This window comes from Cavia porcellus, unplaced genomic scaffold (genome assembly GCF_034190915.1).
Source record: "Cavia porcellus strain 051 isolate PalLab524CR breed Dunkin Hartley unplaced genomic scaffold, mCavPor4.1 scaffold_24, whole genome shotgun sequence".
Taxonomy (NCBI): domain Eukaryota; kingdom Metazoa; phylum Chordata; class Mammalia; order Rodentia; family Caviidae; genus Cavia; species Cavia porcellus.
Genome location: NW_026947507.1, coordinates 32,835,499 through 32,848,062, shown reverse-complemented (window position 1 = coordinate 32,848,062; position 12,564 = coordinate 32,835,499). Strand labels below are relative to the sequence as shown.

At 39.0% G+C, this 12,564-nt stretch overlaps 1 pseudogene; it reads right to left on the bottom strand.

Moving 5' to 3' along the window:
• Positions 1-2,588: 2,588 nt before the first annotated feature.
• Positions 2,589-3,457, bottom strand: LOC100725268 (large ribosomal subunit protein eL6-like; annotated as a pseudogene).
• Between the last annotated feature and the right edge of the window lie 9,107 nt (positions 3,458-12,564).

Here is a 12,564-nt window from a genome sequence, read left to right as displayed (position 1 = left end):
GAGAAGATATTTGTGGGAGCCCGCATATTCTGTTGACTTGGTTCCTGAACTTCAACGGGAGCAACTTAAATTGTCCCAGGGAGACCACAGTGGGTGAACACAGATAGTGAACATCCAGTTACTGATATAGCTCAGAAATAAAATCAGGCTTCTTGTTAAGCTGCTTCCCACTGGAACCAGAGGATTTAGACTTTATAATGTTTTTCAGTAATAGGAAAATCTATAGATCTTTTACTATTTATTTTAATAATTTTTTAAAGAAATGTGTTACCATTTATTAGTATGTAACACTAATAATTAATACTAAATTAATAAGTTAATACTAGTGAATTAAGTTATTCATTAAACAAATGAATTAATTCTGCAGAAGCAACACACATAGCAATTATGTGGATAGGCTTTGGAACAAAGATAAACCAGAGTTAGGGTCACAAAGCCATTAACTATATGTAAAACAAATAATACGAAAAGAAATTGATCTAGAAAAATTGTTAGCAAGATTAAATAAGGTGCTGCTAGCTGGGCATGGTGGCACATGCCTGTAATCACAGCACTCGGGAGGCTGAGGTAGGAGCATCACTGTCAAAGTTTGAGGCCAGCCAAAAAGTGAATTAAAGCCCAGCTTAACTATATACTGAGACTCTGTCACAAAAAACAAGAACAGAACAAAAAATAATACATTGCTTTCTGAGGCTGGCACATGCCATTAGACTTGCACATTTTTATTACCTGTTTGTTACATAAAGACAGTGTCAAACACTGAGTTAGTTAAAAGTTAAACATCTCCTTTGAGATAAATGTGCCTGTAACACACTGTAGGACTCCTAGGAGTTAAGGAAAATTTTCAAAGACTCTCCCATTCCACAACTTTCAGTCTCCACTTCTATCTCTCAGCCATAAAGTGAGTTAGACCCAGAGCCAGGAGCTGGAGCACTAAACAGATGGGAAATGTAGTGGTTTCCAAAAGCAAAGGTTAGCATCTTACTGTAAGGAGCTCTGGCTTCAGGCCAGTATTGGGCAGGTGAGCTAAAAAGGTCTATGTTCTCACTGAAGAAATCTGTAGGCTTTCCCTGGGTGAAGCTGAAGAAATCAAGCAAACATGGGTTCACAATCAAAGGTCACCAAACAAAGAAAGAAGTCCTCGTGACAGAGAAAGTGGAAATAAACAGACTTAGACTCCAAAGGATTTCAGACTTTAAAACTATTACAGCGTGTGAAAAAATAAGTATAAAATATTTCTGGAAATAAAGTATAGAGTCATAGTCTAATGAAGAATCAAAATGAGAGGTAGATTTACAAAAGAACCTAGCTATACTTTTTCAAGTGAAAATGTAACTTCTGAAAACAAAACAAAGCAAAACAAAATATTCAGAAGAGAGGTTAAATAATAAACTAGTGGCAACTTCAGATAAAATAGATGAGTCTAGGCATAGAAAATATCAGAAAAAATACGAAAGGATGTGGAGGCTGTAATGATAAATCCCTCCATATGCAAAACCATGGACAACAGAATAGAGAAAAGGTGCCAATTGAATAGAAAATGGGTTTCTAATAAAAGACATACATGTCCAGAAATTTCATGAAGCAGATAGATAAAAATAAAAGTACACCTAGAAATACAACAGTGAAGCTTCAAAATGTCATAATCAGGGGAATATTTTAGAATCAGCCACAGAAAAAAGGCAGATTACCAGAAAAGATTAATAATTAAACACAGAAGACTTCTCAACACACGAAAGCCAAAAACTGTGGAAAAACAGCACCAACAGCAATGTGAAAACCCAGAAATTTCAAGAATGAGATTGAAATAACAACTATTTAGATGATCAAAAGCTGGGAAAATTGCCACCCACCACCCTTCATGAAAGATCTATTTAGATCCCTTCTAAAGGATCTATTTTGAGGAGAAGAAAAATGATTCCAGAAGTGGCCTAAGCTGCAGCAGATAAATCAGAATACACAAAATTTATAATGAAACTGTGATGTCCAATTTTAGAATTAGACATTACAGGGTTCTTGCTTTGGGGAGAAGATTACTTGAATACACTTGGGTTGTTTACCATATTCAAGGACACATAGAAAAAAATAGCCATAGAACATCTAATTTTCAAACTAGAAGAAAAAAAATTCTAAAAAAAGGTGTTAAGGTCTCATTCACTTTTTTGAAAGGCAAGAAAAAAGAGATCTAGCTATTCCCCTTCTAGTTACCTCCTGAAAGTTAAAGACACCATGGTACAGTGGTGTATGCATCTGCATGTACATAGCAGCACACCTGGTAACAGCTGAGTCTTGGAAGTGGCCAGCATGTTCAGCAACAGGTGAATGGCTAAAGAAAATGTGTTATTTCTATACAACGACAGAGTACCACTCTGCCATAAAAAAAGGTTAACTTGAGTTATTTGTAGGAAAATTGATGTACCTTCAGATCATAATCTCAAGTGAAATAAATCCAGGCACATGAGTTTATACGTCACATTTTTTTTTCTTATATGAGCAATGCAAAATATAAAGAAAAAATAAAAATAGATAAAAGGGAGATAGATTTCTTTAAACCTATCAGTTATTTAATTAGGTTCTTGGTAAGAAACTTAAAATGCCAATTTGTGAGGGTAAACTCCATTCGTCAGAGCAAAAACGAATCTCGTGTAGGCCTGGAGCTGGTGAACAGCTTTGATTTTTGGTAAAATATGCCAGTCCACTGCTTTCTGATCAACCTTGCACTGCTCTGAAATCTGGTATCTCTCATTCTCTGCTTCAGAGATCCCACCCTCCAGGTGTCTGGGCTTCCGCAGCTGCTTATTCCTGAGTTAAGCATCAGTGACGTGTTTGGGGATTTTCACATTGCTAATATGAATTTTTGTGGAGGTGGCAATGACAAATTTCTGGTGTGTTCTAAGCACAGAAGCATGATTAAGTTTAAGGAGGTCCAGTCACCAGTAGCCAGCCACTGGGAAGCTGCTTTAGGAGAACCTCTCTTGCCTCTGTGGTGCCCAGTGGGGGTGATCAAGCTGGTCCCAAGAGTGGTGCTGGCTTGCAGTGTCCTCAGGTGCTGACCACAGGGCTTTTTGCAGTGGTTCAACAGCTTTCAGGACGCATCTTCAGTAGGGTAGTAGCTAGGCATTTTTCAAAGCTTAATCACCCAGGTACCACCATTCTTGTCACCATCAGCTGGCTTTGTGACAGTAGTGAGAACCTTCTCCTTCTTTTTCTTCTCAACCTTGTATTTAGCAGCTGTGTACTTTCTCTTGTTACAAAACCTTTCTGGAACACATAGCAGATCAGGAGTACCTACCAATTCCTCTCACCAGGACAGGGTTTTGGCTGCAGAGGGGCTGCCCCTTCTTGGACCTTTTAGCCTTCACGTTACCCTTTTACCAATGCCAGTGGCATCAGCCTTCTTGGTTTCGAGTTTCTTCTCTTTAGCATCTGGCTTCTCAATTTTTTTACCCACCCTCATGCATGATGAGAAAGAACACTAAGTTTCAGGAGATCTTTTGAAAAAGGGAAGGAAACCAAGAGATGAATGGGGAAGGAGATGAAAAAAGAATTAAGATGTGTTATATGCATACACCAACTTCTCACAATGAATGTAATCATTAGGTACTGCAAGCATGTATTAATAAAATTAAAAAGAAAGGAGGCATAAAAAAGAAAATGTAGAACTAACAAAAATAATAAGTAAAATCAGTCTAAATATAACAACACCATGAGTTGGATGTTTTCATCTTACAAGTTAAAAGCAAAGTAAACCAGAGAAAAGAAGATTGTCATGTTGGAGAGAAAAAGCCAATATGTACTACTTATGAGGCACCTTTAAAGTACTGAACTCCAAAAAGTTTAAAGTAAGAAGGCAGAAAAATATTAATTTAAAATAAAATTATACTAGTTAACTTTGTGAATTAAAAAACATCCCAAAATCCTTGTCATATTTATTTTCATTTTCATAAATACCATACATTTGTATATTTATTAAAATGAATTTCCATATTTTTTAATTACATTAACATGTTTAACGTATTTCTGCTTTTTTCTGTTAAATTTATAATTTAATCATTTACTATTTTACATAGTTTGCATAGCATCCAGCTTGTGTGTTAAATGTTTGTCCTTTTTACAATTTAATTCCCTGTGCAAACATTCCAGTAGGGAATTTTATAGGTTTATTACCAACTGTATGAGGTAAAGATTTGTTTTATTTGTCTTGAACTTTCAGTCATTAAACCTCAGAGTCCATTTCTCATGGGAAAATTGTAGATTTAGGAGTCCTCTCATTTGCCCTCTGCAGGCCACTCAGATTTGGTAGATTATGAATGTAATCTGCTTTTTTTTTTTTAATCCAAGTTTTTCTCCTCCTTCAGCCTTCTCTCCAGCTTGCTAAAGATGGTTGTGTCTTATTCTTCTCTTGCTCTTCTTGAAGAGGGTAAAAGGAAACTGCTGCTGGTCAGCTAGGAGTTAGAGTGGGGTTCAGTGCCTTTGTTCAAAGCCTTGCAGTAGAGTAGCGGTGACAGCATTAGAAATGTCCAGAAGTACAAAAAGATCACAAAGGGATGCATCAATGACCTTGACATAGGATTTACCATGTGTCCAGTATCATTTAATTGGTTGTCCCCAGACAGGGTTCAAAGAAGTCCTCCAAAGAGATTCTTTACTCATTGTCACAGAAAAGCATTTTGAGATGACAGTGAGAGGCATAGTCAGATTTATTAGGTAAAATTGAAATGTACAAAGATAGAAAAAAGTTTGGGAACTAGGTCTGGGACTGGAGGTATTAATGTGACCTTGGGATGTCCTCAAGGCAGATAATCTATGCTGCTTATTCTTTGAGTTATGGCCTGGGATATTCCTATGAGTTATTTGTCAATTACCAAGTATCTCTTTCTTTAAAGTCAGGTTGCTCATTAGTGGGCTAAAGCAAAAACTGGCTTTATCAACTGGGTTAAAATGCAAATCATTCATATCTGTTTGAAGTTCCAAAATAAAGTACCCAATTCATAATGCTGTTTCTCTGAGGGTGGAAGTCTCTGGAATTTATGGATTTATAGTATTGAAAGAAAAATACGGGCCAAGTTTATGGACTTACTATATCTTTAAGACTTTTACAGCTTTCAGAATGAGGAGCCTGGCTGAATGAAAAAAGCATCGTACGCATGGACAACTTGATTGTGTCTTGGAGCTGAAGACTTTTTTCTAAATTACATTTTGCTTTCTACCCATATTTATTACTACTCTCCTACCTCAAGGTGACATACAACAGTGCTGAATCACGAATTCTTGAAATCCTTGAATACCTGTTCAGTTCTTCTCTTTCTCCTCTTTCCCTTCTTTGTTTCCAGAGAAATCAGAACCCAGACATTTGCCTATGTGCAAAAGCTGTTGGGCAACAATCCTTTCATTCATCCACCTCCTTTCTGGGTCAAGAGGGTACAACAACAGTATAGCTACCAAAACAAAGGCATGTTAACTTGGGGGGCAAGAGGCCAAAAGAAGAAACAAATCCAAATAAACAAACCACAGGGTCAATAAGATTCTCTTAGGCTGGGAGGAATTTTATAAAATTAGACAATGCATCAATGGCTGGCATCTGGGGAAAGCTAAATAATAGTAATACTACAGTTAGTGCCATCCATGCAAATTACTTGTGTATATAATTACAGATTTATGCAAAAGAATGAATCGGATGAACTGCTTTATCTCTGAGTATGAACTTTTGTTTTCCTCCTGGGACTTGGATGAAGTGGTTGTGTCACTGATTCATTTGTCTCTGCCCATTGGATCATCATGCTGAAATCAAATGAGGAGGCTAATGAGAATTTAAATATCAACATTCTGTTAGACTCGAGAAAGAAGCCCAAAAATGTTTAGTTTGCATTACATTTCAACAAATTTGTGTCATTCTGAGTTTGTTTAATTTTGAATTGTGGAAGTCTTGCATAAATTTAAATTCTATGAGGGGCCGTGTGCCAATCTATTTTTCATATTGTTTTTCAGGAGGATAAGCGTCAATCTGTTCAGTCTGATCATTGAAATCTGCAGTCTATGCAACAAAAAACAATAGTCTCTTCAATCTCAAACATTCAGTCATTAAATTAACTCCTTGGGCTGGTGTTAAATATTGAGTAGTTTTATCTGGCAGAGTAAGAATTTGATGCCAAACCAAACTACCAGCCAACAAAAGGCTCAGACATTTGGTTGGTTGGTTGGTTTGCACCACAGTCATTCTGTAGTCTGACAAATGGCATATACTGAGGACAGAGGTTGGTCAAGTCCAGAGCTTGGTGCTCAGCCATGCAATGCAGTGTGTCTAAGTAGGTTGCCCTGTGTCTTCCTCCATGATAATAGGGAGAATTATGTCTACAGTGGAAACAATAAAGTATGCAATATGATGGTAAATATTAGCATATATAGAACAGCCTACAGCCATGCTGGTATTGGTTCATGTAAGATTCCTTCAAAACTGGCTCTTTATGTAGTAAATAGTCCCCATCACTCTCTAAAATATCACCACCATCCATCTAATATTATCTAGGTTTAAAATAATTCTTTCCTTATTTCCTTGCATCATGCTATCTAAACTGCTTTCCATAGTCAAATTTATGTCCCTTTTATAATGTTATTGTCATGCCATAACCAACCAAACAACCTACAGTGGGGTGTAATTGCCTATTGAGTCAGGTTCACACTCTTCAGCCTATGTTTTAATAGGCCTGTGTTTTAACTTCCTTTCTTCCTTCATCCTTCTCTTTCTTTTGTTCCTTCCTTTTGTTATTGAACTTCAATATACATACATAAAAATGCACACAGCACAGTTGTTCAACAGTGTAATGAACTTCCACAAACTGGACACAGCCAGGTACCACACAGATCTAGAGAAAAATGACTACCACTCCAGAAATTCTGGCGCTCCATTCTAGATCCGACTTGCTCATTCTAACAAAAATCCTTAATCCGGCTTCTAAGAGCAGAAATTTGATGAGGCTTAACTATTACTAAGCTTCTCTTACATGCAAGCATCAGGAACAAAGGCTTTAACTTGAGATATGAGAGGACACCTTGGTCCCTCCAAACCTGGCTGTGGCAGGAAGTCTCCTTGGAGCCCACACAACTGGTGCATCTAAGTGTCCTGAGATATTATCTGGCTATCAGAATGGACTGAGGAACCAGCTGGAGGTGTCAGGGTGTCAGAGAATGACAGTTGGAGGGGAAGGCATTAGTAGTATTTGATAGCGACGATGAAATGAAGCTAATGTCCTATGCAATTTCACCTCCATCTCAGTTTCCTCAGTCTGCTCTTAGGAACTTCACAGCTTGCTACCCAATGGCGTTTGGACAAAGGTAACATGTACCCATAGCATTCAATCTTGGAGTCTCCAGCTACCACCCAGGGCCTTTTGGCCCTGATGTGGAATACCTCAGGCCAAGGGAGGACCTGCAATCTTGTTTTGTCACATTCTGCCTGTGCCCTCGGGGCAAAGACAAAATCATATTTTCAATCTCTAGTTCTTTTAGCTGCAATTAGATGGCTATTGGTTGATGCCTTATTATAAAGTTAAGATTTTCTTATGCATTTCTATTAAGAAAATAATATAAAGTGGCAAATGAATTCTTCAAGAAAATTCAGAGTGAATTACTCATAACTTCTTCCCAACCTACAAATGCCATGCTTTTATTGTTGCATACTATCTCCTAGATTGTGTTCACATTCTCACCAATTTATACACTACTGCAATTGCAGTGTTCATATCAGGAGAGGATTTTGAAGTGGCCTTTTGTCTATATCAGCTCTTTGCAAATAGATGATTTTCATACAGAAGCATAAAGTCTTGCCTTCCTTTTCTGCCTGATGTCACCTTAGTGATAGGCTCTAATTCTTTTTATTCAGGGAGTAGCAGAGCTTAGCCAAAATAAATGAGAAAGATGTCAGTGTATGAGGAAACTGTATTCTCACTCCTTCCCAGTCAGTTAGGATTTAAATAAACACAGAGAAATCATTATGAGGACCTCCAGGACTCGAATACTGGAATGCCTGTCCAGCCCACCACATAGGATGGGTTATTAACTCAGTACTATTTTGAGCATCTTCCACATTTGCACAAGGATCCTTGCTAGCAACTGTGGGAAGTGACAGAGCTGGCAGTTCCGGCTATGGGAGGCACTGGCTATCTGTCATGCTGGTGCTGGGGGCATGAATGTGTGTGGGCTGCTCCCACTCACACTCAGGTTCCACGCAGTCCCTGCTCCTGTCCCCCTCATCCTGAACTTTCTGAAAGCAGGATCTGATCCTCTGGCCACTCAGCTGGGCTCACCCATTCATCTGAACTCTGGAGCTAAGACCCTCTCTGGCCCATTCCCTAGGGTTTCTCACCTCCCTCCATTCCTGCCACTCGCACCTCTCTTCCTTCTCTTACTCTCTGTTTCTTTCCTGAAAGGGGTCAGTGGTTCATGAAACTGCAGCCCCAACTCTTGGCAATACAAAACATATTTACCTTTCCTGGAAGAGAAGTATGATAGCCTTAAAAACACAGGGATCTCACTTCATTTTATTCTATATCAGATTCCCTCAGGGATGCAGAGGAAGAAAATGTTCTGCAAGGAGGGAAAATATTGTTTTAAAACTTTCCACTTCCAATTCTGTATCTCATTCCACTTATTATAACTCCCAGAGCAGGAGTGGTTGCTTCCGACTGCAAGGATCTCACAGGGTTTTGCAGAAAGAGTAGCCTTTGTGTGAGACGTTAAAGACAGATGCCAATCAATGGGATAGAATGAGGTGTCAGGGTGTCTCATGTGGAGAAGGACTAAGGACCCACGTTCAAAAATGGGAATATCTAGAATATGTTGAAGAGCAGACAGGGATAGGCCAAGCAGGAAGATGTTTATAGAGGGTATCCAGGAAAGAGCTGCAACCCTGGGTGACAAGAGCAGGATTGAGATCACTCACCACCAGTGTCCATCCACCCCGAGATGGCATCTGGTTCAATCCCTTGATGTCCGTCCCCCTTTGCCCATTACCGTGAAGATCCCAGGGTTCCTATCCCACGGTCACCTGAGCCTCTATTCCTACATTGCTTTGTATACCCCGATTTGACCAAAGCTCCTTCCATTCCCATCTACAAATTTTCCATGTCACGATTGCTCTTTGTTCCACTCTCTTCACATCTACTCCAGAAACACTTTCTGAAGATACCACATTCAACCACCACAGAGTATTTAGTGTTCTCCTTTCTCACAGCCAGAGGCCCGGAGGCGAGTTACCTGTTTCTCTCGTCACCTCCAGATCATTGTCCCATTTTCCCTGCAAAAACTTTGTCCTTTGAGGCCCACATGACTTGTGTAGGTATTTCCTTTGTTACTGTCCCTATCACTCCTTGCTTTCCCTGATATCTTTAGTTTCTGGTTCTTGATCTTTCTCTGTGCCCCGAGTTCATTTATCACTCCTTGTCACTTTGACATATCCAAGAAAAGCCATTTTGTTTCTCTAGCATTTCAGTTTCTTTACCTACTTATTTCAGATGATGGCTGTTTTCTGTCTACTTGAGTTACACACCCCGGTGGTTGCAACCTGGAGCATTCATTAGCTCTAAAATCCTACATGCTAACATCATGGGCTTGAACCACCCCATCTCTTCTAGTTTATGTATTAAAACACAGGTATCTGGGGTCCTTCCATTTCATCCTGACTTCTGCTTCACTGATCTGCTCACTTTCACACTATCAATATCCTCATAAATGTCTCCCTTCCTGACTCGGTGTAATTCTGCAGTCCACCATTCTAGTCCCTTTTTGCAAATACCACAGATCCCTTAACTGCCATACTTTCATGAATAAATTCAGCTTTCTTCCTCTCTCAACACCTGAGCACAACTACAGAGAGTTGTGCAACTTCTTTCCTTCTAAATCCATGATTTTAGACTTTACTTATGCTCTTGATTGCTTGTCAACACTCTTTGATTTCCCTTGTAAACTGTTTCCAAGTTTACTGCAGAATCAGTTTCCCCTTCATTACCTTGGAACACATTCCTGGCCTAGGATCCCTCTCCCAGCCCCCAAGTTCCCACTCATTAGAAGACTTTCTTCAAAGGACTGTCTCTATATATAATCTCTGTGCTCATTTTTCATTCTCTTCTGATAAAACATATTACACATTGTCAAACATAGTGGTCACTTTTCTACTTAGTGACTGCGGTAAGCTGAATAATGTCACCATAAAGATGTCCATGTCATAGTTTCAGAACCTCTGAAAATGTTACCTCACATGGCTCACTTTGCAAACAGGCCCAGCTGAGGGACTGCACATGTGCTGCTCCCTCTGCCTGGAACATCATGTTCCACCTAGACACTTTTTAAGGGCTGTACCCTCTGATCGCTAGTAAATAGGTTTTCCCCTCTAATCTGTCACTGTGCCTGTTGCTTTCTTTTATGGTGCTTATCACAACATACATGAGTTCACTGGTTTGCTTTTTAATTGTATTGCTGTCTCCTTTATTCACTGAATTGAAAGCTCTTCAAAACCTGAGAACATAACTCTCTCATTCATTAGCACTGACCCGGCTCTTAGCCCAAGGCTTATTACAGATGCTCAGTGAACATTAGTTGAGACTTACTGAGGAGAACAGAGGCATGGGAAGTCTTGTGGCAAAATATTATTCGAGGAGCATAAAGCTAAAAGCCAGAGATCAGTCTTTGAGGAGTACTGACTGTCATATTGAGGATTTCAGACTTAAGGGAAATAGAGAAACAAGAAATATTTTGGACAAAACACACAGAAGGGAGGGAGGCAGTAAAGGAAAGAAAGAAAGAAAGAAAGAAAGAAAGAAAGAAAGAAAGAAAGAAAGAAAGAAAGAAAGTTTGAGTCCATTTTTATAGGCAAATATCCCTGTCTAGCAGTACTGTAAGACAGACTGAATTGAAAAGAAATTTGAGTAAAGCTGATGGGGGACAAAGAATCTGTGTGTTCTCTGAGAAGGAAAAATGAGTGTTTAAACGCATGGTTATATTTATACATGGCAATTACTTTTTCATTAAAAATAGCAATATTTGATTTGATCAAACAATTCAGCCTTAGGTTTGTCTTGACCAAATCCTCATAATTTTTAAAGGAATGCCCCCAGATTATCTCAGAATGGATTTATGCTTCCAGCTATAAAACATTTTTAGTTTGTGGTCTGGAGCCTAATGAAACCTGAAAGCATCTTTCCACAGTATAAGGAAAAGCCTCCCATATTCAGCTGTCTATTTTTAACCACAAACAGCCTCCCAGTCCTTCCAAATCTGATGTCTTTAAAGTCGGTGAGAAGGCCTGGTTACAAAGGCCATGTGGGTGACAGCCCTGCAGTTCTGAGGTCCAGACCCTCTAAATTATCTGGATTGAAATAGTGCCTGGAAAAAGTGATTGAAGAAGTGATGAGTTTTAAAAACTTCAAAAATAGCCATATGGATTTTAAGTATGTGTTTAAAAATAAGCAAATGGAAACTAATTCTACCCGAAGCCCCAGCGAGGGTGGGGGTGGATAGAAGCTCAGTTCAGCTATTCATTTAATTATTAGAATATAAGGCATTATATTAATTCATATGCAGTTTGAGCACAAGAGTGATTGATCTTGAAGAAACTTCAGTGAAAAGGAAGGAAATAAAATAATTTTAGTAGAAGAAACTTCACAGATTGATGCCAATAGATATTCACAGAGTGACCAAGTGATTTTATGCTGCTATAAAAATGTGTCAAGGACACTCATCTGTTATGTATGAGGTATGCTCAAGAAACACAGTGAATGTTTAATTTTTTTGTTTATTACTGTAAAAGACATATTACCATTAAGCCCCCTCAAGACACTGCCCCACTCTGAATGTACTTATCTCACTTGGTGCCTTAAATGTACTTTCTGAAGCAGTCTTGGAAGTCCTCTTTCCTGGGTGTCTTTAGTTCTGCTGCGGTGGCTACCTGAGTGTCCTAAACTGACTAAAAATGTTGACCTTACATGATCATTTTAACTTTGGGGAAGAGCCAGAAGTTGTGTGGTACCAGATCTAGTGTACCAAGTCAGTGAGAACATACCATGATGTTTTTAGGAGGCCGCCATGCCTATCAGATGGCACACAGCAAGAGCACTGATGAATAGACACTCAATAAATATTTTTATCACATCTTAAAAAGTCACTCAGGAAACAGGGCTTTCACAGCTGCTTTAGAAAGTGGTAAAAATGGTGGATCAAGTGTGTTCAAAGGCAGGCAAAGTATTTTGAGAGGGTTTAGTGGCAATGTGTCTTTTACTGTAATGTATTTTTAATTTCACATTCACTGTATATTTTGATCATGACTCATACTTACACTTCTTGGATAAAGACTGAAGAATGGAAGGCTGAGGGTGTAGCTCAGTGGTAAGGTGCTTGCTGAGCATGTGAAAGCCCTGGACTGAAACCCTGCACTGCAAATGCAAACAAACAAATCACCTTGAGAGACTGCAGAACAGGAGACCCCAGGTAGTGCCCAGACCTGGAGAGGAGGTGACCTCATAGTGTCAGCAGGAGCCTTACCTCTAATACCGTCTAACCCTAAGCTTGTTCTTG